The 23,766-nt window shown below is 50.5% G+C and overlaps 24 non-coding genes across 24 annotated transcripts; 12 read left to right on the top strand and 12 right to left on the bottom strand.

The window, feature by feature from the left end:
* Positions 1 to 465: 465 nt before the first annotated feature.
* Trnag-ccc lies at positions 466 to 537 on the bottom strand. Its single transcript has one exon. It is a non-coding gene; the product is annotated as a tRNA-Gly (tRNA).
* Positions 538 to 1,220: 683 nt separating this feature from the next.
* Positions 1,221 to 1,304, top strand: Trnal-uaa. The gene has a single exon. It is a non-coding gene; the product is annotated as a tRNA-Leu (tRNA).
* Positions 1,305 to 2,421: 1,117 nt separating this feature from the next.
* Trnag-ccc lies at positions 2,422 to 2,493 on the bottom strand. The gene has a single exon. It is a non-coding gene; the product is annotated as a tRNA-Gly (tRNA).
* Positions 2,494 to 3,176: 683 nt separating this feature from the next.
* Trnal-uaa lies at positions 3,177 to 3,260 on the top strand. The gene has a single exon. It is a non-coding gene; the product is annotated as a tRNA-Leu (tRNA).
* A 1,117-nt stretch (positions 3,261 to 4,377) lies between these two features.
* Positions 4,378 to 4,449, bottom strand: Trnag-ccc. Its single transcript has one exon. It is a non-coding gene; the product is annotated as a tRNA-Gly (tRNA).
* A 683-nt stretch (positions 4,450 to 5,132) lies between these two features.
* Positions 5,133 to 5,216, top strand: Trnal-uaa. The gene has a single exon. It is a non-coding gene; the product is annotated as a tRNA-Leu (tRNA).
* A 1,117-nt stretch (positions 5,217 to 6,333) lies between these two features.
* Trnag-ccc lies at positions 6,334 to 6,405 on the bottom strand. The gene has a single exon. It is a non-coding gene; the product is annotated as a tRNA-Gly (tRNA).
* Positions 6,406 to 7,088: 683 nt separating this feature from the next.
* On the top strand, positions 7,089 to 7,172 carry Trnal-uaa. The gene has a single exon. It is a non-coding gene; the product is annotated as a tRNA-Leu (tRNA).
* Positions 7,173 to 8,289: 1,117 nt separating this feature from the next.
* Trnag-ccc lies at positions 8,290 to 8,361 on the bottom strand. The gene has a single exon. It is a non-coding gene; the product is annotated as a tRNA-Gly (tRNA).
* A 683-nt stretch (positions 8,362 to 9,044) lies between these two features.
* On the top strand, positions 9,045 to 9,128 carry Trnal-uaa. The gene has a single exon. It is a non-coding gene; the product is annotated as a tRNA-Leu (tRNA).
* Positions 9,129 to 10,245: 1,117 nt separating this feature from the next.
* On the bottom strand, positions 10,246 to 10,317 carry Trnag-ccc. Its single transcript has one exon. It is a non-coding gene; the product is annotated as a tRNA-Gly (tRNA).
* A 683-nt stretch (positions 10,318 to 11,000) lies between these two features.
* On the top strand, positions 11,001 to 11,084 carry Trnal-uaa. Its single transcript has one exon. It is a non-coding gene; the product is annotated as a tRNA-Leu (tRNA).
* Positions 11,085 to 12,201: 1,117 nt separating this feature from the next.
* Positions 12,202 to 12,273, bottom strand: Trnag-ccc. Its single transcript has one exon. It is a non-coding gene; the product is annotated as a tRNA-Gly (tRNA).
* A 683-nt stretch (positions 12,274 to 12,956) lies between these two features.
* On the top strand, positions 12,957 to 13,040 carry Trnal-uaa. The gene has a single exon. It is a non-coding gene; the product is annotated as a tRNA-Leu (tRNA).
* A 1,127-nt stretch (positions 13,041 to 14,167) lies between these two features.
* Positions 14,168 to 14,239, bottom strand: Trnag-ccc. The gene has a single exon. It is a non-coding gene; the product is annotated as a tRNA-Gly (tRNA).
* A 683-nt stretch (positions 14,240 to 14,922) lies between these two features.
* Positions 14,923 to 15,006, top strand: Trnal-uaa. The gene has a single exon. It is a non-coding gene; the product is annotated as a tRNA-Leu (tRNA).
* A 1,117-nt stretch (positions 15,007 to 16,123) lies between these two features.
* Positions 16,124 to 16,195, bottom strand: Trnag-ccc. Its single transcript has one exon. It is a non-coding gene; the product is annotated as a tRNA-Gly (tRNA).
* A 683-nt stretch (positions 16,196 to 16,878) lies between these two features.
* On the top strand, positions 16,879 to 16,962 carry Trnal-uaa. Its single transcript has one exon. It is a non-coding gene; the product is annotated as a tRNA-Leu (tRNA).
* A 1,127-nt stretch (positions 16,963 to 18,089) lies between these two features.
* On the bottom strand, positions 18,090 to 18,161 carry Trnag-ccc. Its single transcript has one exon. It is a non-coding gene; the product is annotated as a tRNA-Gly (tRNA).
* A 683-nt stretch (positions 18,162 to 18,844) lies between these two features.
* Trnal-uaa lies at positions 18,845 to 18,928 on the top strand. Its single transcript has one exon. It is a non-coding gene; the product is annotated as a tRNA-Leu (tRNA).
* A 1,127-nt stretch (positions 18,929 to 20,055) lies between these two features.
* On the bottom strand, positions 20,056 to 20,127 carry Trnag-ccc. The gene has a single exon. It is a non-coding gene; the product is annotated as a tRNA-Gly (tRNA).
* A 683-nt stretch (positions 20,128 to 20,810) lies between these two features.
* Trnal-uaa lies at positions 20,811 to 20,894 on the top strand. The gene has a single exon. It is a non-coding gene; the product is annotated as a tRNA-Leu (tRNA).
* A 1,127-nt stretch (positions 20,895 to 22,021) lies between these two features.
* Positions 22,022 to 22,093, bottom strand: Trnag-ccc. The gene has a single exon. It is a non-coding gene; the product is annotated as a tRNA-Gly (tRNA).
* Positions 22,094 to 22,776: 683 nt separating this feature from the next.
* Positions 22,777 to 22,860, top strand: Trnal-uaa. Its single transcript has one exon. It is a non-coding gene; the product is annotated as a tRNA-Leu (tRNA).
* The last annotated feature ends 906 nt before the right edge of the window (positions 22,861 to 23,766 follow it).

The raw sequence follows: 23,766 nt of genomic DNA, 5'->3' as shown, positions 1-23,766 counted from the left end.
TTGGCCGTGGTTAGTACATGGATGCGTGCTCGGCTGGGAACTCGACGTGCTGTTGCCTTCTTTCATTTTGCATTTTTCCTTCGGCTTCGTTGTTGCTTAGCAATAATTATGCGGTCCCGCACGCTGACGCCACTCTTGCCTCTCGGTACACTAAGGGGCGAATCTGTGGCCACAATAAAATGAAAGGTTCTGTCGTGTGTTTGTCGTTTTTTGGTCTCTCCCAGTCGTTTGTCGCGCCTGCCCTCTACATATATGCCCATTTCCAAGCGTCAGCTTTCGCGTCAGCCGAGCAAAGTCGACACATAAAGACACACGATGCTGAGAAACGAAAGCCGCAGACTAGCGCCATGGCAGCACGGACTGAGACGAGGGGCGAAGGAAAACTATTCGTACCGCGACAGTTCACAGTTTCGAAGATCGCGTTTCGTTACGTGGAATACCCGTAGAAGAAAAAAGTACCTTTTGTGCGGTGGCCGGGAATCGAACCCGGATCAACTGCTTGGGAAGCAACCATGCCGACCGTTACACCACCACCGCGTTGTGCTGCGTCCCACCCACGCCTTGATGTGTCGGCTACCCTCCTGCCATCAGAGGCCGAAGGCGACGGCGCTGTAGGCGCTCAACGCCAGGGCGGAGGTGAGCACATCTGAACGCAGTGCGTAGGTGCTGCTAGGGCGATGTAGCGTAGCTAGAAGCAGAACTGACAGCCGTTGAAAAACTGCCCTTTAATTTACAGCAGGGCGATAAAACAAATATCTAATGTGACGTACTTACTGATGATCCAGAGACGATTCAGCATGTGTGTGCCAATCCAGAAGTAGAAAGCGCCTAAGTATCACAATATTAAGTTGGTTAGTTTGATGCTCGCCTGGAGCCTATCATTAGCTTTCCCTGAGGGCGAAATGCACAGCGTAGCCGTTGCTAGGGAACGGCCTCTTCTGTCGTTTTTTGTTTTCTCTGCGTCAGTGTGAATATTGATAACTACAGTTCTGCTCGTTCCACTCAAGACAGATGGCGACGGAAAACAATGGTGTAAGGCACCATGTTTAAGCTGTGGTTCCCGAAAGTGAGGGTGGGGTGCAACCTCACATCTGACAACTCGTTTTAAATACTCTAAAACCAACGTATTTCCTTCACACAAGAAAAAAACACGCTAATTTCGCAGTCAGGCTCTGGAGATATACCGAGAAACGACGGTGGAAGAGATCTGGCGCCCACGCGTCAGATTGGCCGAGCGGTCTAAGGCGCCAGATTTAAGCTCTGGTTCCCGAAGGGGAGCGTGGGTTCGAACCCCACATCTGACAATGCATTTTAAATATTCCAAAACCACCAATTTCGTACATGCGGGAAAACAAGTAAATTACGCGGGAACAGGTTCCACAGATACTACGAGAAACGGCAGTGACTATGGTGCTTGCCTTGCAAGTCTGATTGTCTGGCGGCCTGAAAGAATGGAAAGCTGTTAGGAGACATGGCTTTCAGCCACGAGGCCCGGAATCGATTCCCGGTAGCCGAACATTCTTTTGTTTGCTGAGTCTTGGTTATTCTCACGGCATTTACGATATCTTTGGGTTGTGGTTTTTGGGGTCCAAGCATCAGGCGAGCAAACGTGAACGAAAGCAGATATGTGCGTAAATGAGTGTCAGGGCAGTAATAAAGGTGGATGAGACGGTGGATCGGGTATTGGACTGCAGACGTGCCACATTGCGTAGCTCGATAGCTGAGTAAGTTAGAGCGTCGTGCTGTGAACACAAAGGCCACGTATTCGACCGCACCAAGTGCCATTTCATTTTTCTCCCCTAAAAGACAATGCTTCCTCCAGCGACACACTGCCAGGTAAATAACAAGCGATCTTCACAAGAAGTAAGGTGTCTACACGTTGCGCGATACTGTCGCCAACGGCCACACCGCGCGTAGTGCAGCGGTTCTCGTCTGTTCACCGGCGTTAGGAATCGTTGGCCGTGGTTAGTACATGGATGCGTGCTCGGCTGGGAACTCGACGTGCTGTTGCCTTCTTTCATTTTGCATTTTTCCTTCGGCTTCGTTGTTGCTTAGCAATAATTATGCGGTCCCGCACGCTGACGCCACTCTTGCCTCTCGGTACACTAAGGGGCGAATCTGTGGCCACAATAAAATGAAAGGTTCTGTCGTGTGTTTGTCGTTTTTTGGTCTCTCCCAGTCGTTTGTCGCGCCTGCCCTCTACATATATGCTCATTTCCAAGCGTCAGCTTTCGCGTCAGCCGAGCAAAGTCGACACATGGAGACACACGATGCTGAGAAACGAAAGCCGCAGACTAGCGCCCTGGCAGCACGGACTGAGACGAGGGGCGAAGGAAAACTATTCGTACCGCGACAGTTCACAGTTTCGAAGATCGCGTTTCGTTACGTGGAATACCCGTAGAAGAAAAAAAGTACCTTTTGTGCGGTGGCCGGGAATCGAACCCGGATCAACTGCTTGGGAAGCAACCATGCTGACCGTTACACGACCACCGCGTTGTGCTGCGTCCCACCCACGCCTTGATGTGTCGGCTACCCTCCTGCCATCAGAGGCCGAAGGCGACGGCGCTGTAGGCGCTCAACGCCAGGGCGGAGGTGAGCACATCTGAACGCAGTGCGTAGGTGCTGCTAGGGCGATGTAGCGTAGCTAGAAGCAGAACTGACAGCCGTTGAAAAACTGCCCTTTAATTTACAGCAGGGCGATAAAACAAATATCTAATGTGACGTACTTACTGATGATCCAGAGACGATTCAGCATGTGTGTGCCAATCCAGAAGTAGAAAGCGCCTAAGTATCACAATATTAAGTTGGTTAGTTTGATGCTCGCCTGGAGCCTATCATTAGCTTCCCCTGAGGGCGAAATGCACAGCGTAGCCGTTGCTAGGGAACGGCCTCTTCTGTCGTTTTTTGTTTTCTCTGCGTCAGTGTGAATATTGATAACTACAGTTCTGCTCGTTCCACTCAAGACAGATGGCGACGGAAAACAATGGTGTAAGGCACCATGTTTAAGCTGTGGTTCCCGAAAGTGAGGGTGGGGTGCAACCTCACATCTGACAACTCGTTTTAAATACTCTAAAACCAACGTATTTCCTTCACACAAGAAAAAAACACGCTAATTTCGCAGTCAGGCTCTGGAGATATACCGAGAAACGACGGTGGAAGAGATTTGGCGCCCACGCGTCAGATTGGCCGAGCGGTCTAAGGCGCCAGATTTAAGCTCTGGTTCCCGAAGGGGAGCGTGGGTTCGAACCCCACATCTGACAATGCATTTTAAATATTCCAAAACTACCAATTTCGTACATGCGGGAAAACAAGTAAATTACGCGGGAACAGGTTCCACAAATACTACGAGAAACGGCAGTGACTATGGTGCTTGCCTTGCAAGTCTGATTGTCTGGCGGCCTGAAAGAATGGAAAGCTGTTAGGAGACATGGCTTTCAGCCACGAGGCCCGGAATCGATTCCCGGTAGCCGAACATTCTTTTGTTTGCTGAGTCTTGGTTATTCTCACGGCATTTACGATATCTTTGGGTTGTGGTTTTTGGGGTCCAAGCATCAGGCGAGCAAACGTGAACGAAAGCAGATATGTGCGTAAATGAGTGTCAGGGCAGTAATAAAGGTGGATGAGACGGTGGATCGGGTATTGGACTGCAGACGTGCCACATTGCGTAGCTCGATAGCTGAGTAAGTTAGAGCGTCGTGCTGTGAACACAAAGGCCACGTATTCGACCGCACCAAGTGCCATTTCATTTTTCTCCCCTAAAAGACAATGCTTCCTCCAGCGACACACTGCCAGGTAAATAACAAGCGATCTTCACAAGAAGTAAGGTGTCTACACGTTGCGCGATACTGTCGCCAACGGCCACACCGCGCGTAGTGCAGCGGTTCTCGTCTGTTCACCGGCGTTAGGAATCGTTGGCCGTGGTTAGTACATGGATGCGTGCTCGGCTGGGAACTCGACGTGCTGTTGCCTTCTTTCATTTTGCATTTTTCCTTCGGCTTCGTTGTTGCTTAGCAATAATTATGCGGTCCCGCACGCTGACGCCACTCTTGCCTCTCGGTACACTAAGGGGCGAATCTGTGGCCACAATAAAATGAAAGGTTCTGTCGTGTGTTTGTCGTTTTTTGGTCTCTCCCAGTCGTTTGTCGCGCCTGCCCTCTACATATATGCCCATTTCCAAGCGTCAGCTTTCGCGTCAGCCGAGCAAAGTCGACACATGGAGACACACGATGCTGAGAAACGAAAGCCGCAGACTAGCGCCCTGGCAGCACGGACTGAGACGAGGGGCGAAGGAAAACTATTCGTACCGCGACAGTTCACAGTTTCGAAGATCGCGTTTCGTTACGTGGAATACCCGTAGAAGAAAAAAAGTACCTTTTGTGCGGTGGCCGGGAATCGAACCCGGATCAACTGCTTGGGAAGCAACCATGCTGACCGTTACACGACCACCGCGTTGTGCTGCGTCCCACCCACGCCTTGATGTGTCGGCTACCCTCCTGCCATCAGAGGCCGAAGGCGACGGCGCTGTAGGCGCTCAACGCCAGGGCGGAGGTGAGCACATCTGAACGCAGTGCGTAGGTGCTGCTAGGGCGATGTAGCGTAGCTAGAAGCAGAACTGACAGCCGTTGAAAAACTGCCCTTTAATTTACAGCAGGGCGATAAAACAAATATCTAATGTGACGTACTTACTGATGATCCAGAGACGATTCAGCATGTGTGTGCCAATCCAGAAGTAGAAAGCGCCTAAGTATCACAATATTAAGTTGGTTAGTTTGATGCTCGCCTGGAGCCTATCATTAGCTTCCCCTGAGGGCGAAATGCACAGCGTAGCCGTTGCTAGGGAACGGCCTCTTCTGTCGTTTTTTGTTTTCTCTGCGTCAGTGTGAATATTGATAACTACAGTTCTGCTCGTTCCACTCAAGACAGATGGCGACGGAAAACAATGGTGTAAGGCACCATGTTTAAGCTGTGGTTCCCGAAAGTGAGGGTGGGGTGCAACCTCACATCTGACAACTCGTTTTAAATACTCTAAAACCAACGTATTTCCTTCACACAAGAAAAAAACACGCTAATTTCGCAGTCAGGCTCTGGAGATATACCGAGAAACGACGGTGGAAGAGATTTGGCGCCCACGCGTCAGATTGGCCGAGCGGTCTAAGGCGCCAGATTTAAGCTCTGGTTCCCGAAGGGGAGCGTGGGTTCGAACCCCACATCTGACAATGCATTTTAAATATTCCAAAACTACCAATTTCGTACATGCGGGAAAACAAGTAAATTACGCGGGAACAGGTTCCACAGATACTACGAGAAACGGCAGTGACTATGGTGCTTGCCTTGCAAGTCTGATTGTCTGGCGGCCTGAAAGAATGGAAAGCTGTTAGGAGACATGGCTTTCAGCCACGAGGCCCGGAATCGATTCCCGGTAGCCGAACATTCTTTTGTTTGCTGAGTCTTGGTTATTCTCACGGCATTTACGATATCTTTGGGTTGTGGTTTTTGGGGTCCAAGCATCAGGCGAGCAAACGTGAACGAAAGCAGATATGTGCGTAAATGAGTGTCAGGGCAGTAATAAAGGTGGATGAGACGGTGGATCGGGTATTGGACTGCAGACGTGCCACATTGCGTAGCTCGATAGCTGAGTAAGTTAGAGCGTCGTGCTGTGAACACAAAGGCCACGTATTCGACCGCACCAAGTGCCATTTCATTTTTCTCCCCTAAAAGACAATGCTTCCTCCAGCGACACACTGCCAGGTAAATAACAAGCGATCTTCACAAGAAGTAAGGTGTCTACACGTTGCGCGATACTGTCGCCAACGGCCACACCGCGCGTAGTGCAGCGGTTCTCGTCTGTTCACCGGCGTTAGGAATCGTTGGCCGTGGTTAGTACATGGATGCGTGCTCGGCAGGGAACTCGACGTGCTGTTGCCTTCTTTCATTTTGCATTTTTCCTTCGGCTTCGTTGTTGCTTAGCAATAATTATGCGGTCCCGCACGCTGACGCCACTCTTGCCTCTCGGTACACTAAGGGGCGAATCTGTGGCCACAATAAAATGAAAGGTTCTGTCGTGTGTTTGTCGTTTTTTGGTCTCTCCCAGTCGTTTGTCGCGCCTGCCCTCTACATATATGCCCATTTCCAAGCGTCAGCTTTCGCGTCAGCCGAGCAAAGTCGACACATGGAGACACACGATGCTGAGAAACGAAAGCCGCAGACTAGCGCCCTGGCAGCACGGACTGAGACGAGGGGCGAAGGAAAACTATTCGTACCGCGACAGTTCACAGTTTCGAAGATCGCGTTTCGTTACGTGGAATACCCGTAGAAGAAAAAAAGTACCTTTTGTGCGGTGGCCGGGAATCGAACCCGGATCAACTGCTTGGGAAGCAACCATGCTGACCGTTACACGACCACCGCGTTGTGCTGCGTCCCACCCACGCCTTGATGTGTCGGCTACCCTCCTGCCATCAGAGGCCGAAGGCGACGGCGCTGTAGGCGCTCAACGCCAGGGCGGAGGTGAGCACATCTGAACGCAGTGCGTAGGTGCTGCTAGGGCGATGTAGCGTAGCTAGAAGCAGAACTGACAGCCGTTGAAAAACTGCCCTTTAATTTACAGCAGGGCGATAAAACAAATATCTAATGTGACGTACTTACTGATGATCCAGAGACGATTCAGCATGTGTGTGCCAATCCAGAAGTAGAAAGCGCCTAAGTATCACAATATTAAGTTGGTTAGTTTGATGCTCGCCTGGAGCCTATCATTAGCTTCCCCTGAGGGCGAAATGCACAGCGTAGCCGTTGCTAGGGAACGGCCTCTTCTGTCGTTTTTTGTTTTCTCTGCGTCAGTGTGAATATTGATAACTACAGTCCTGCTCGTTCCACTCAAGACAGATGGCGACGGAAAACAATGGTGTAAGGCACCATGTTTAAGCTGTGGTTCCCGAAAGTGAGGGTGGGGTGCAACCTCACATCTGACAACTCGTTTTAAATACTCTAAAACCAACGTATTTCCTTCACACAAGAAAAAAACACGCTAATTTCGCAGTCAGGCTCTGGAGATATACCGAGAAACGACGGTGGAAGAGATCTGGCGCCCACGCGTCAGATTGGCCGAGCGGTCTAAGGCGCCAGATTTAAGCTCTGGTTCCCGAAGGGGAGCGTGGGTTCGAACCCCACATCTGACAATGCATTTTAAATATTCCAAAACTACCAATTTCGTACATGCGGGAAAACAAGTAAATTACGCGGGAACAGGTTCCACAGATACTACGAGAAACGGCAGTGACTATGGTGCTTGCCTTGCAAGTCTGATTGTCTGGCGGCCTGAAAGAATGGAAAGCTGTTAGGAGACATGGCTTTCAGCCACGAGGCCCGGAATCGATTCCCGGTAGCCGAACATTCTTTTGTTTGCTGAGTCTTGGTTATTCTCACGGCATTTACGATATCTTTGGGTTGTGGTTTTTGGGGTCCAAGCATCAGGCGAGCAAACGTGAACGAAAGCAGATATGTGCGTAAATGAGTGTCAGGGCAGTAATAAAGGTGGATGAGACGGTGGATCGGGTATTGGACTGCAGACGTGCCACATTGCGTAGCTCGATAGCTGAGTAAGTTAGAGCGTCGTGCTGTGAACACAAAGGCCACGTATTCGACCGCACCAAGTGCCATTTCATTTTTCTCCCCTAAAAGACAATGCTTCCTCCAGCGACACACTGCCAGGTAAATAACAAGCGATCTTCACAAGAAGTAAGGTGTCTACACGTTGCGCGATACTGTCGCCAACGGCCACACCGCGCGTAGTGCAGCGGTTCTCGTCTGTTCACCGGCGTTAGGAATCGTTGGCCGTGGTTAGTACATGGATGCGTGCTCGGCTGGGAACTCGACGTGCTGTTGCCTTCTTTCATTTTGCATTTTTCCTTCGGCTTCGTTGTTGCTTAGCAATAATTATGCGGTCCCGCACGCTGACGCCACTCTTGCCTCTCGGTACACTAAGGGGCGAATCTGTGGCCACAATAAAATGAAAGGTTCTGTCGTGTGTTTGTCGTTTTTTGGTCTCTCCCAGTCGTTTGTCGCGCCTGCCCTCTACATATATGCCCATTTCCAAGCGTCAGCTTTCGCGTCAGCCGAGCAAAGTCGACACATGGAGACACACGATGCTGAGAAACGAAAGCCGCAGACTAGCGCCCTGGCAGCACGGACTGAGACGAGGGGCGAAGGAAAACTATTCGTACCGCGACAGTTCACAGTTTCGAAGATCGCGTTTCGTTACGTGGAATACCCGTAGAAGAAAAAAAGTACCTTTTGTGCGGTGGCCGGGAATCGAACCCGGATCAACTGCTTGGGAAGCAACCATGCTGACCGTTACACCACCACCGCGTTGTGCTGCGTCCCACCCACGCCTTGATGTGTCGGCTACCCTCCTGCCATCAGAGGCCGAAGGCGACGGCGCTGTAGGCGCTCAACGCCAGGGCGGAGGTGAGCACATCTGAACGCAGTGCGTAGGTGCTGCTAGGGCGATGTAGCGTAGCTAGAAGCAGAACTGACAGCCGTTGAAAAACTGCCCTTTAATTTACAGCAGGGCGATAAAACAAATATCTAATGTGACGTACTTACTGATGATCCAGAGACGATTCAGCATGTGTGTGCCAATCCAGAAGTAGAAAGCGCCTAAGTATCACAATATTAAGTTGGTTAGTTTGATGCTCGCCTGGAGCCTATCATTAGCTTCCCCTGAGGGCGAAATGCACAGCGTAGCCGTTGCTAGGGAACGGCCTCTTCTGTCGTTTTTTGTTTTCTCTGCGTCAGTGTGAATATTGATAACTACAGTCCTGCTCGTTCCACTCAAGACAGATGGCGACGGAAAACAATGGTGTAAGGCACCATGTTTAAGCTGTGGTTCCCGAAAGTGAGGGTGGGGTGCAACCTCACATCTGACAACTCGTTTTAAATACTCTAAAACCAACGTATTTCCTTCACACAAGAAAAAAACACGCTAATTTCGCAGTCAGGCTCTGGAGATATACCGAGAAACGACGGTGGAAGAGATCTGGCGCCCACGCGTCAGATTGGCCGAGCGGTCTAAGGCGCCAGATTTAAGCTCTGGTTCCCGAAGGGGAGCGTGGGTTCGAACCCCACATCTGACAATGCATTTTAAATATTCCAAAACTACCAATTTCGTACATGCGGGAAAACAAGTAAATTACGCGGGAACAGGTTCCACAGATACTACGAGAAACGGCAGTGACTATGGTGCTTGCCTTGCAAGTCTGATTGTCTGGCGGCCTGAAAGAATGGAAAGCTGTTAGGAGACATGGCTTTCAGCCACGAGGCCCGGAATCGATTCCCGGTAGCCGAACATTCTTTTGTTTGCTGAGTCTTGGTTATTCTCACGGCATTTACGATATCTTTGGGTTGTGGTTTTTGGGGTCCAAGCATCAGGCGAGCAAACGTGAACGAAAGCAGATATGTGCGTAAATGAGTGTCAGGGCAGTAATAAAGGTGGATGAGACGGTGGATCGGGTATTGGACTGCAGACGTGCCACATTGCGTAGCTCGATAGCTGAGTAAGTTAGAGCGTCGTGCTGTGAACACAAAGGCCACGTATTCGACCGCACCAAGTGCCATTTCATTTTTCTCCCCTAAAAGACAATGCTTCCTCCAGCGACACACTGCCAGGTAAATAACAAGCGATCTTCACAAGAAGTAAGGTGTCTACACGTTGCGCGATACTGTCGCCAACGGCCACACCGCGCGTAGTGCAGCGGTTCTCGTCTGTTCACCGGCGTTAGGAATCGTTGGCCGTGGTTAGTACATGGATGCGTGCTCGGCTGGGAACTCGACGTGCTGTTGCCTTCTTTCATTTTGCATTTTTCCTTCGGCTTCGTTGTTGCTTAGCAATAATTATGCGGTCCCGCACGCTGACGCCACTCTTGCCTCTCGGTACACTAAGGGGCGAATCTGTGGCCACAATAAAATGAAAGGTTCTGTCGTGTGTTTGTCGTTTTTTGGTCTCTCCCAGTCGTTTGTCGCGCCTGCCCTCTACATATATGCCCATTTCCAAGCGTCAGCTTTCGCGTCAGCCGAGCAAAGTCGACACATGGAGACACACGATGCTGAGAAACGAAAGCCGCAGACTAGCGCCCTGGCAGCACGGACTGAGACGAGGGGCGAAGGAAAACTATTCGTACCGCGACAGTTCACAGTTTCGAAGATCGCGTTTCGTTACGTGGAATACCCGTAGAAGAAAAAAAGTACCTTTTGTGCGGTGGCCGGGAATCGAACCCGGATCAACTGCTTGGGAAGCAACCATGCTGACCGTTACACCACCACCGCGTTGTGCTGCGTCCCACCCACGCCTTGATGTGTCGGCTACCCTCCTGCCATCAGAGGCCGAAGGCGACGGCGCTGTAGGCGCTCAACGCCAGGGCGGAGGTGAGCACATCTGAACGCAGTGCGTAGGTGCTGCTAGGGCGATGTAGCGTAGCTAGAAGCAGAACTGACAGCCGTTGAAAAACTGCCCTTTAATTTACAGCAGGGCGATAAAACAAATATCTAATGTGACGTACTTACTGATGATCCAGAGACGATTCAGCATGTGTGTGCCAATCCAGAAGTAGAAAGCGCCTAAGTATCACAATATTAAGTTGGTTAGTTTGATGCTCGCCTGGAGCCTATCATTAGCTTCCCCTGAGGGCGAAATGCACAGCGTAGCCGTTGCTAGGGAACGGCCTCTTCTGTCGTTTTTTGTTTTCTCTGCGTCAGTGTGAATATTGATAACTACAGTTCTGCTCGTTCCACTCAAGACAGATGGCGACGGAAAACAATGGTGTAAGGCACCATGTTTAAGCTGTGGTTCCCGAAAGTGAGGGTGGGGTGCAACCTCACATCTGACAACTCGTTTTAAATACTCTAAAACCAACGTATTTCCTTCACACAAGAAAAAAACACGCTAATTTCGCAGTCAGGCTCTGGAGATATACCGAGAAACGACGGTGGAAGAGATTTGGCGCCCACGCGTCAGATTGGCCGAGCGGTCTAAGGCGCCAGATTTAAGCTCTGGTTCCCGAAGGGGAGCGTGGGTTCGAACCCCACATCTGACAATGCATTTTAAATATTCCAAAACTACCAATTTCGTACATGCGGGAAAACAAGTAAATTACGCGGGAACAGGTTCCACAGATACTACGAGAAACGGCAGTGACTATGGTGCTTGCCTTGCAAGTCTGATTGTCTGGCGGCCTGAAAGAATGGAAAGCTGTTAGGAGACATGGCTTTCAGCCACGAGGCCCGGAATCGATTCCCGGTAGCCGAACATTCTTTTGTTTGCTGAGTCTTGGTTATTCTCACGGCATTTACGATATCTTTGGGTTGTGGTTTTTGGGGTCCAAGCATCAGGCGAGCAAACGTGAACGAAAGCAGATATGTGCGTAAATGAGTGTCAGGGCAGTAATAAAGGTGGATGAGACGGTGGATCGGGTATTGGACTGCAGACGTGCCACATTGCGTAGCTCGATAGCTGAGTAAGTTAGAGCGTCGTGCTGTGAACACAAAGGCCACGTATTCGACCGCACCAAGTGCCATTTCATTTTTCTCCCCTAAAAGACAATGCTTCCTCCAGCGACACACTGCCAGGTAAATAACAAGCGATCTTCACAAGAAGTAAGGTGTCTACACGTTGCGCGATACTGTCGCCAACGGCCACACCGCGCGTAGTGCAGCGGTTCTCGTCTGTTCACCGGCGTTAGGAATCGTTGGCCGTGGTTAGTACATGGATGCGTGCTCGGCTGGGAACTCGACGTGCTGTTGCCTTCTTTCATTTTGCATTTTTCCTTCGGCTTCGTTGTTGCTTAGCAATAATTATGCGGTCCCGCACGCTGACGCCACTCTTGCCTCTCGGTACACTAAGGGGCGAATCTGTGGCCACAATAAAATGAAAGGTTCTGTCGTGTGTTTGTCGTTTTTTGGTCTCTCCCAGTCGTTTGTCGCGCCTGCCCTCTACATATATGCCCATTTCCAAGCGTCAGCTTTCGCGTCAGCCGAGCAAAGTCGACACATGGAGACACACGATGCTGAGAAACGAAAGCCGCAGACTAGCGCCCTGGCAGCACGGACTGAGACGAGGGGCGAAGGAAAACTATTCGTACCGCGACAGTTCACAGTTTCGAAGATCGCGTTTCGTTACGTGGAATACCCGTAGAAGAAAAAAAGTACCTTTTGTGCGGTGGCCGGGAATCGAACCCGGATCAACTGCTTGGGAAGCAACCATGCTGACCGTTACACGACCACCGCGTTGTGCTGCGTCCCACCCACGCCTTGATGTGTCGGCTACCCTCCTGCCATCAGAGGCCGAAGGCGACGGCGCTGTAGGCGCTCAACGCCAGGGCGGAGGTGAGCACATCTGAACGCAGTGCGTAGGTGCTGCTAGGGCGATGTAGCGTAGCTAGAAGCAGAACTGACAGCCGTTGAAAAACTGCCCTTTAATTTACAGCAGGGCGATAAAACAAATATCTAATGTGACGTACTTACTGATGATCCAGAGACGATTCAGCATGTGTGTGCCAATCCAGAAGTAGAAAGCGCCTAAGTATCACAATATTAAGTTGGTTAGTTTGATGCTCGCCTGGAGCCTATCATTAGCTTCCCCTGAGGGCGAAATGCACAGCGTAGCCGTTGCTAGGGAACGGCCTCTTCTGTCGTTTTTTGTTTTCTCTGCGTCAGTGTGAATATTGATAACTACAGTCCTGCTCGTTCCACTCAAGACAGATGGCGACGGAAAACAATGGTGTAAGGCACCATGTTTAAGCTGTGGTTCCCGAAAGTGAGGGTGGGGTGCAACCTCACATCTGACAACTCGTTTTAAATACTCTAAAACCAACGTATTTCCTTCACACAAGAAAAAAACACGCTAATTTCGCAGTCAGGCTCTGGAGATATACCGAGAAACGACGGTGGAAGAGATTTGGCGCCCACGCGTCAGATTGGCCGAGCGGTCTAAGGCGCCAGATTTAAGCTCTGGTTCCCGAAGGGGAGCGTGGGTTCGAACCCCACATCTGACAATGCATTTTAAATATTCCAAAACTACCAATTTCGTACATGCGGGAAAACAAGTAAATTACGCGGGAACAGGTTCCACAGATACTACGAGAAACGGCAGTGACTATGGTGCTTGCCTTGCAAGTCTGATTGTCTGGCGGCCTGAAAGAATGGAAAGCTGTTAGGAGACATGGCTTTCAGCCACGAGGCCCGGAATCGATTCCCGGTAGCCGAACATTCTTTTGTTTGCTGAGTCTTGGTTATTCTCACGGCATTTACGATATCTTTGGGTTGTGGTTTTTGGGGTCCAAGCATCAGGCGAGCAAACGTGAACGAAAGCAGATATGTGCGTAAATGAGTGTCAGGGCAGTAATAAAGGTGGATGAGACGGTGGATCGGGTATTGGACTGCAGACGTGCCACATTGCGTAGCTCGATAGCTGAGTAAGTTAGAGCGTCGTGCTGTGAACACAAAGGCCACGTATTCGACCGCACCAAGTGCCATTTCATTTTTCTCCCCTAAAAGACAATGCTTCCTCCAGCGACACACTGCCAGGTAAATAACAAGCGATCTTCACAAGAAGTAAGGTGTCTACACGTTGCGCGATACTGTCGCCAACGGCCACACCGCGCGTAGTGCAGCGGTTCTCGTCTGTTCACCGGCGTTAGGAATCGTTGGCCGTGGTTAGTACATGGATGCGTGCTCGGCAGGGAACTCGACGTGCTGTTGCCTTCTTTCATTTTGCATTTTTCCTTCGGCTTCGTTGTTGCTTAGCAATAATTATGCGGTCCCGCACGCTGACGCCACTCTTGCCTCTCGGTACACTAAGGGGCGAATCTGTGGCCACAATAAAATGAAAGGTTCTGTCGTGTGTTTGTCGTTTTTTGGTCTCTCCCAGTCGTTTGTCGCGCCTGCCCTCTACATATATGCCCATTTCCAAGCGTCAGCTTTCGCGTCAGCCGAGCAAAGTCGAGACAAGTCGACACATGGAGACACACGATGCTGAGAAACGAAAGCCGCAGACTAGCGCACTGGCAGCACGGACTGAGACGAGGGGCGAAGGAAAACTATTCGTACCGCGACAGTTCACAGTTTCGAAGATCGCGTTTCGTTACGTGGAATACCCGTAGAAGAAAAAAAGTACCTTTTGTGCGGTGGCCGGGAATCGAACCCGGATCAACTGCTTGGGAAGCAACCATGCTGACCGTTACACCACCACCGCGTTGTGCTGCGTCCCACCCACGCCTTGATGTGTCGGCTACCCTCCTGCCATCAGAGGCCGAAGGCGACGGCGCTGTAGGCGCTCAACGCCAGGGCGGAGGTGAGCACATCTGAACGCAGTGCGTAGGTGCTGCTAGGGCGATGTAGCGTAGCTAGAAGCAGAACTGACAGCCGTTGAAAAACTGCCCTTTAATTTACAGCAGGGCGATAAAACAAATATCTAATGTGACGTACTTACTGATGATCCAGAGACGATTCAGCATGTGTGTGCCAATCCAGAAGTAGAAAGCGCCTAAGTATCACAATATTAAGTTGGTTAGTTTGATGCTCGCCTGGAGCCTATCATTAGCTTCCCCTGAGGGCGAAATGCACAGCGTAGCCGTTGCTAGGGAACGGCCTCTTCTGTCGTTTTTTGTTTTCTCTGCGTCAGTGTGAATATTGATAACTACAGTTCTGCTCGTTCCACTCAAGACAGATGGCGACGGAAAACAATGGTGTAAGGCACCATGTTTAAGCTGTGGTTCCCGAACGTGAGGGTGGGGTGCAACCTCACATCTGACAACTCGTTTTAAATACTCTAAAACCAACGTATTTCCTTCACACAAGAAAAAAACACGCTAATTTCGCAGTCAGGCTCTGGAGATATACCGAGAAATGACGGTGGAAGAGATCTGGCGCCCACGCGTCAGATTGGCCGAGCGGTCTAAGGCGCCAGATTTAAGCTCTGGTTCCCGAAGGGGAGCGTGGGTTCGAACCCCACATCTGACAATGCATTTTAAATATTCCAAAACTACCAATTTCGTACATGCGGGAAAACAAGTAAATTACGCGGGAACAGGTTCCACAGATACTACGAGAAACGGCAGTGACTATGGTGCTTGCCTTGCAAGTCTGATTGTCTGGCGGCCTGAAAGAATGGAAAGCTGTTAGGAGACATGGCTTTCAGCCACGAGGCCCGGAATCGATTCCCGGTAGCCGAACATTCTTTTGTTTGCTGAGTCTTGGTTATTCTCACGGCATTTACGATATCTTTGGGTTGTGGTTTTTGGGGTCCAAGCATCAGGCGAGCAAACGTGAACGAAAGCAGATATGTGCGTAAATGAGTGTCAGGGCAGTAATAAAGGTGGATGAGACGGTGGATCGGGTATTGGACTGCAGACGTGCCACATTGCGTAGCTCGATAGCTGAGTAAGTTAGAGCGTCGTGCTGTGAACACGAAGGCCACGTATTCGACCGCACCAAGTGCCATTTCATTTTTCTCCCCTAAAAGACAATGCTTCCTCCAGCGACACACTGCCAGGTAAATAACAAGCGATCTTCACAAGAAGTAAGGTGTCTACACGTTGCGCGATACTGTCGCCAACGGCCACACCGCGCGTAGTGCAGCGGTTCTCGTCTGTTCACCGGCGTTAGGAATCGTTGGCCGTGGTTAGTACATGGATGCGTGCTCGGCAGGGAACTCGACGTGCTGTTGCCTTCTTTCATTTTGCATTTTTCTTTCGGCTTCGTTGTTGCTTAGCAATAATTATGCGGTCCCGCACGCTGACGCCACTCTTGCCTCTCGGTACACTAAGGGGCGAATCTGTGGCCACAATAAAATGAAAGGTTCTGTCGTGTGTTTGTCGTTTTTTGGTCTCTCCCAGTCGTTTGTCGCGCCTGCCCTCTACATATATGCCCATTTCCAAGCGTCAGCTTTCGCGTCAGCCGAGCAAAGTCGACACATGGAGACACACGATGCTGAGAAACGAAAGCCGCAGACTAGCGCCCTGGCAGCACGGACTGAGACGAGGGGCGAAGGAAAACTATTCGTACCGCGACAGTTCACAGTTTCGAAGATCGCGTTTCGTTACGTGGAATACCCGTAGAAGAAAAAAAGTACCTTTTGTGCGGTGGCCGGGAATCGAACCCGGATCAACTGCTTGGGAAGCAACCATGCTGACCGTTACACGACCACCGCGTTGTGCTGCGTCCCACCCACGCCTTGATGTGTCGGCTACCCTCCTGCCATCAGAGGCCGAAGGCGACGGCGCTGTAGGCGCTCAACGCCAGGGCGGAGGTGAGCACATCTGAACGCAGTGCGTAGGTGCTGCTAGGGCGATGTAGCGTAGCTAGAAGCAGAACTGACAGCCGTTGAAAAACTGCCCTTTAATTTACAGCAGGGCGATAAAACAAATATCTAATGTGACGTACTTACTGATGATCCAGAGACGATTCAGCATGTGTGTGCCAATCCAGAAGTAGAAAGCGCCTAAGTATCACAATATTAAGTTGGTTAGTTTGATGCTCGCCTGGAGCCTATCATTAGCTTCCCCTGAGGGCGAAATGCACAGCGTAGCCGTTGCTAGGGAACGGCCTCTTCTGTCGTTTTTTGTTTTCTCTGCGTCAGTGTGAATATTGATAACTACAGTCCTGCTCGTTCCACTCAAGACAGATGGCGACGGAAAACAATGGTGTAAGGCACCATGTTTAAGCTGTGGTTCCCGAAAGTGAGGGTGGGGTGCAACCTCACATCTGACAACTCGTTTTAAATACTCTAAAACCAACGTATTTCCTTCACACAAGAAAAAAACACGCTAATTTCGCAGTCAGGCTCTGGAGATATACCGAGAAACGACGGTGGAAGAGATTTGGCGCCCACGCGTCAGATTGGCCGAGCGGTCTAAGGCGCCAGATTTAAGCTCTGGTTCCCGAAGGGGAGCGTGGGTTCGAACCCCACATCTGACAATGCATTTTAAATATTCCAAAACTACCAATTTCGTACATGCGGGAAAACAAGTAAATTACGCGGGAACAGGTTCCACAGATACTACGAGAAACGGCAGTGACTATGGTGCTTGCCTTGCAAGTCTGATTGTCTGGCGGCCTGAAAGAATGGAAAGCTGTTAGGAGACATGGCTTTCAGCCACGAGGCCCGGAATCGATTCCCGGTAGCCGAACATTCTTTTGTTTGCTGAGTCTTGGTTATTCTCACGGCATTTACGATATCTTTGGGTTGTGGTTTTTGGGGTCCAAGCATCAGGCGAGCAAACGTGAACGAAAGCAGATATGTGCGTAAATGAGTGTCAGGGCAGTAATAAAGGTGGATGAGACGGTGGATCGGGTATTGGACTGCAGACGTGCCACATTGCGTAGCTCGATAGCTGAGTAAGTTAGAGCGTCGTGCTGTGAACACGAAGGCCACGTATTCGACCGCACCAAGTGCCATTTCATTTTTCTCCCCTAAAAGACAATGCTTCCTCCAGCGACACACTGCCAGGTAAATAACAAGCGATCTTCACAAGAAGTAAGGTGTCTACACGTTGCGCGATACTGTCGCCAACGGCCACACCGCGCGTAGTGCAGCGGTTCTCGTCTGTTCACCGGCGTTAGGAATCGTTGGCCGTGGTTAGTACATGGATGCGTGCTCGGCAGGGAACTCGACGTGCTGTTGCCTTCTTTCATTTTGCATTTTTCCTTCGGCTTCGTTGTTGCTTAGCAATAATTATGCGGTCCCGCACGCTGACGCCACTCTTGCCTCTCGGTACACTAAGGGGCGAATCTGTGGCCACAATAAAATGAAAGGTTCTGTCGTGTGTTTGTCGTTTTTTGGTCTCTCCCAGTCGTTTGTCGCGCCTGCCCTCTACATATATGCCCATTTCCAAGCGTCAGCTTTCGCGTCAGCCGAGCAAAGTCGAGACAAGTCGACACATGGAGACACACGATGCTGAGAAACGAAAGCCGCAGACTAGCGCCCTGGCAGCACGGACTGAGACGAGGGGCGAAGGAAAACTATTCGTACCGCGACAGTTCACAGTTTCGAAGATCGCGTTTCGTTACGTGGAATACCCGTAGAAGAAAAAAAGTACCTTTTGTGCGGTGGCCGGGAATCGAACCCGGATCAACTGCTTGGGAAGCAACCATGCTGACCGTTACACGACCACCGCGTTGTGCTGCGTCCCACCCACGCCTTGATGTGTCGGCTACCCTCCTGCCATCAGAGGCCGAAGGCGACGGCGCTGTAGGCGCTCAACGCCAGGGCGGAGGTGAGCACATCTGAACGCAGTGCGTAGGTGCTGCTAGGGCGATGTAGCGTAGCTAGAAGCAGAACTGACAGCCGTTGAAAAACTGCCCTTTAATTTACAGCAGGGCGATAAAACAAATATCTAATGTGACGTACTTACTGATGATCCAGAGACGATTCAGCATGTGTGTGCCAATCCAGAAGTAGAAAGCGCCTAAGTATCACAATATTAAGTTGGTTAGTTTGATGCTCGCCTGGAGCCTATCATTAGCTTCCCCTGAGGGCGAAATGCACAGCGTAGCCGTTGCTAGGGAACGGCCTCTTCTGTCGTTTTTTGTTTTCTCTGCGTCAGTGTGAATATTGATAACTACAGTTCTGCTCGTTCCACTCAAGACAGATGGCGACGGAAAACAATGGTGTAAGGCACCATGTTTAAGCTGTGGTTCCCGAAAGTGAGGGTGGGGTGCAACCTCACATCTGACAACTCGTTTTAAATACTCTAAAACCAACGTATTTCCTTCACACAAGAAAAAAACACGCTAATTTCGCAGTCAGGCTCTGGAGATATACCGAGAAACGACGGTGGAAGAGATCTGGCGCCCACGCGTCAGATTGGCCGAGCGGTCTAAGGCGCCAGATTTAAGCTCTGGTTCCCGAAGGGGAGCGTGGGTTCGAACCCCACATCTGACAATGCATTTTAAATATTCCAAAACTACCAATTTCGTACATGCGGGAAAACAAGTAAATTACGCGGGAACAGGTTCCACAGATACTACGAGAAACGGCAGTGACTATGGTGCTTGCCTTGCAAGTCTGATTGTCTGGCGGCCTGAAAGAATGGAAAGCTGTTAGGAGACATGGCTTTCAGCCACGAGGCCCGGAATCGATTCCCGGTAGCCGAACATTCTTTTGTTTGCTGAGTCTTGGTTATTCTCACGGCATTTACGATATCTTTGGGTTGTGGTTTTTGGGGTCCAAGCATCAGGCGAGCAAACGTGAACGAAAGCAGATATGTGCGTAAATGAGTGTCAGGGCAGTAATAAAGGTGGATGAGACGGTGGATCGGGTATTGGACTGCAGACGTGCCACATTGCGTAGCTCGATAGCTGAGTAAGTTAGAGCGTCGTGCTGTGAACACGAAGGCCACGTATTCGACCGCACCAAGTGCCATTTCATTTTTCTCCCCTAAAAGACAATGCTTCCTCCAGCGACACACTGCCAGGTAAATAACAAGCGATCTTCACAAGAAGTAAGGTGTCTACACGTTGCGCGATACTGTCGCCAACGGCCACACCGCGCGTAGTGCAGCGGTTCTCGTCTGTTCACCGGCGTTAGGAATCGTTGGCCGTGGTTAGTACATGGATGCGTGCTCGGCAGGGAACTCGACGTGCTGTTGCCTTCTTTCATTTTGCATTTTTCCTTCGGCTTCGTTGTTGCTTAGCAATAATTATGCGGTCCCGCACGCTGACGCCACTCTTGCCTCTCGGTACACTAAGGGGCGAATCTGTGGCCACAATAAAATGAAAGGTTCTGTCGTGTGTTTGTCGTTTTTTGGTCTCTCCCAGTCGTTTGTCGCGCCTGCCCTCTACATATATGCCCATTTCCAAGCGTCAGCTTTCGCGTCAGCCGAGCAAAGTCGAGACAAGTCGACACATGGAGACACACGATGCTGAGAAACGAAAGCCGCAGACTAGCGCCCTGGCAGCACGGACTGAGACGAGGGGCGAAGGAAAACTATTCGTACCGCGACAGTTCACAGTTTCGAAGATCGCGTTTCGTTACGTGGAATACCCGTAGAAGAAAAAAAGTACCTTTTGTGCGGTGGCCGGGAATCGAACCCGGATCAACTGCTTGGGAAGCAACCATGCTGACCGTTACACCACCACCGCGTTGTGCTGCGTCCCACCCACGCCTTGATGTGTCGGCTACCCTCCTGCCATCAGAGGCCGAAGGCGACGGCGCTGTAGGCGCTCAACGCCAGGGCGGAGGTGAGCACATCTGAACGCAGTGCGTAGGTGCTGCTAGGGCGATGTAGCGTAGCTAGAAGCAGAACTGACAGCCGTTGAAAAACTGCCCTTTAATTTACAGCAGGGCGATAAAACAAATATCTAATGTGACGTACTTACTGATGATCCAGAGACGATTCAGCATGTGTGTGCCAATCCAGAAGTAGAAAGCGCCTAAGTATCACAATATTAAGTTGGTTAGTTTGATGCTCGCCTGGAGCCTATCATTAGCTTCCCCTGAGGGCGAAATGCACAGCGTAGCCGTTGCTAGGGAACGGCCTCTTCTGTCGTTTTTTGTTTTCTCTGCGTCAGTGTGAATATTGATAACTACAGTTCTGCTCGTTCCACTCAAGACAGATGGCGACGGAAAACAATGGTGTAAGGCACCATGTTTAAGCTGTGGTTCCCGAAAGTGAGGGTGGGGTGCAACCTCACATCTGACAACTCGTTTTAAATACTCTAAAACCAACGTATTTCCTTCACACAAGAAAAAAACACGCTAATTTCGCAGTCAGGCTCTGGAGATATACCGAGAAACGACGGTGGAAGAGATCTGGCGCCCACGCGTCAGATTGGCCGAGCGGTCTAAGGCGCCAGATTTAAGCTCTGGTTCCCGAAGGGGAGCGTGGGTTCGAACCCCACATCTGACAATGCATTTTAAATATTCCAAAACTACCAATTTCGTACATGCGGGAAAACAAGTAAATTACGCGGGAACAGGTTCCACAGATACTACGAGAAACGGCAGTGACTATGGTGCTTGCCTTGCAAGTCTGATTGTCTGGCGGCCTGAAAGAATGGAAAGCTGTTAGGAGACATGGCTTTCAGCCACGAGGCCCGGAATCGATTCCCGGTAGCCGAACATTCTTTTGTTTGCTGAGTCTTGGTTATTCTCACGGCATTTACGATATCTTTGGGTTGTGGTTTTTGGGGTCCAAGCATCAGGCGAGCAAACGTGAACGAAAGCAGATATGTGCGTAAATGAGTGTGAGGGCAGTAATAAAGGTGGATGAGACGGTGGATCGGGTATTGGACTGCAGACGTGCCACATTGCGTAGCTCGATAGCTGAGTAAGTTAGAGCGTCGTGCTGTGAACACAAAGGCCACGTATTCGACCGCACCAAGTGCCATTTCATTTTTCTCCCCTAAAAGACAATGCTTCCTCCAGCGACACACTGCCAGGTAAATAACAAGCGATCTTCACAAGAAGTAAGGTGTCTACACGTTGCGCGATACTGTCGCCAACGGCCACACCGCGCGTAGTGCAGCGGTTCTCGTCTGTTCACCGGCGTTAGGAATCGTTGGCCGTGGTTAGTACATGGATGCGTGCTCGGCAGGGAACTCGACGTGCTGTTGCCTTCTTTCATTTTGCATTTTTCTTTCGGCTTCGTTGTTGCTTAGCAATAATTATGCGGTCCCGCACGCTGACGCCACTCTTGCCTCTCGGTACACTAAGGGGCGAATCTGTGGCCACAATAAAATGAAAGGTTCTGTCGTGTGTTTGTCGTTTTTTGGTCTCTCCCAGTCGTTTGTCGCGCCTGCCCTCTACATATATGCCCATTTCCAAGCGTCAGCTTTCGCGTCAGCCGAGCAAAGTCGAGACAAGTCGACACATGGAGACACACGATGCTGAGAAACGAAAGCCGCAGACTAGCGCCCTGGCAGCACGGACTGAGACGAGGGGCGAAGGAAAACTATTCGTACCGCGACAGTTCACAGTTTCGAAGATCGCGTTTCGTTACGTGGAATACCCGTAGAAGAAAAAAAGTACCTTTTGTGCGGTGGCCGGGAATCGAACCCGGATCAACTGCTTGGGAAGCAACCATGCTGACCGTTACACCACCACCGCGTTGTGCTGCGTCCCACCCACGCCTTGATGTGTCGGCTACCCTCCTGCCATCAGAGGCCGAAGGCGACGGCGCTGTAGGCGCTCAACGCCAGGGCGGAGGTGAGCACATCTGAACGCAGTGCGTAGGTGCTGCTAGGGCGATGTAGCGTAGCTAGAAGCAGAACTGACAGCCGTTGAAAAACTGCCCTTTAATTTACAGCAGGGCGATAAAACAAATATCTAATGTGACGTACTTACTGATGATCCAGAGACGATTCAGCATGTGTGTGCCAATCCAGAAGTAGAAAGCGCCTAAGTATCACAATATTAAGTTGGTTAGTTTGATGCTCGCCTGGAGCCTATCATTAGCTTCCCCTGAGGGCGAAATGCACAGCGTAGCCGTTGCTAGGGAACGGCCTCTTCTGTCGTTTTTTGTTTTCTCTGCGTCAGTGTGAATATTGATAACTACAGTTCTGCTCGTTCCACTCAAGACAGATGGCGACGGAAAACAATGGTGTAAGGCACCATGTTTAAGCTGTGGTTCCCGAAAGTGAGGGTGGGGTGCAACCTCACATCTGACAACTCGTTTTAAATACTCTAAAACCAACGTATTTCCTTCACACAAGAAAAAAACACGCTAATTTCGCAGTCAGGCTCTGGAGATATACCGAGAAACGACGGTGGAAGAGATCTGGCGCCCACGCGTCAGATTGGCCGAGCGGTCTAAGGCGCCAGATTTAAGCTCTGGTTCCCGAAGGGGAGCGTGGGTTCGAACCCCACATCTGACAATGCATTTTAAATATTCCAAAACTACCAATTTCGTACATGCGGGAAAACAAGTAAATTACGCGGGAACAGGTTCCACAGATACTACGAGAAACGGCAGTGACTATGGTGCTTGCCTTGCAAGTCTGATTGTCTGGCGGCCTGAAAGAATGGAAAGCTGTTAGGAGACATGGCTTTCAGCCACGAGGCCCGGAATCGATTCCCGGTAGCCGAACATTCTTTTGTTTGCTGAGTCTTGGTTATTCTCACGGCATTTACGATATCTTTGGGTTGTGGTTTTTGGGGTCCAAGCATCAGGCGAGCAAACGTGAACGAAAGCAGATATGTGCGTAAATGAGTGTCAGGGCAGTAATAAAGGTGGATGAGACGGTGGATCGGGTATTGGACTGCAGACGTGCCACATTGCGTAGCTCGATAGCTGAGTAAGTTAGAGCGTCGTGCTGTGAACACAAAGGCCACGTATTCGACCGCACCAAGTGCCATTTCATTTTTCTCCCCTAAAAGACAATGCTTCCTCCAGCGACACACTGCCAGGTAAATAACAAGCGATCTTCACAAGAAGTAAGGTGTCTACACGTTGCGCGATACTGTCGCCAACGGCCACACCGCGCGTAGTGCAGCGGTTCTCGTCTGTTCACCGGCGTTAGGAATCGTTGGCCGTGGTTAGTACATGGATGCGTGCTCGGCAGGGAACTCGACGTGCTGTTGCCTTCTTTCATTTTGCATTTTTCTTTCGGCTTCGTTGTTGCTTAGCAATAATTATGCGGTCCCGCACGCTGACGCCACTCTTGCCTCTCGGTACACTAAGGGGCGAATCTGTGGCCACAATAAAATGAAAGGTTCTGTCGTGTGTTTGTCGTTTTTTGGTCTCTCCCAGTCGTTTGTCGCGCCTGCCCTCTACATATATG

Source organism: Schistocerca piceifrons, chromosome 2 (genome assembly GCF_021461385.2).
Source record: "Schistocerca piceifrons isolate TAMUIC-IGC-003096 chromosome 2, iqSchPice1.1, whole genome shotgun sequence".
Taxonomy (NCBI): domain Eukaryota; kingdom Metazoa; phylum Arthropoda; class Insecta; order Orthoptera; family Acrididae; genus Schistocerca; species Schistocerca piceifrons.
This window is presented reverse-complemented; position numbering and strand designations above follow the sequence as displayed.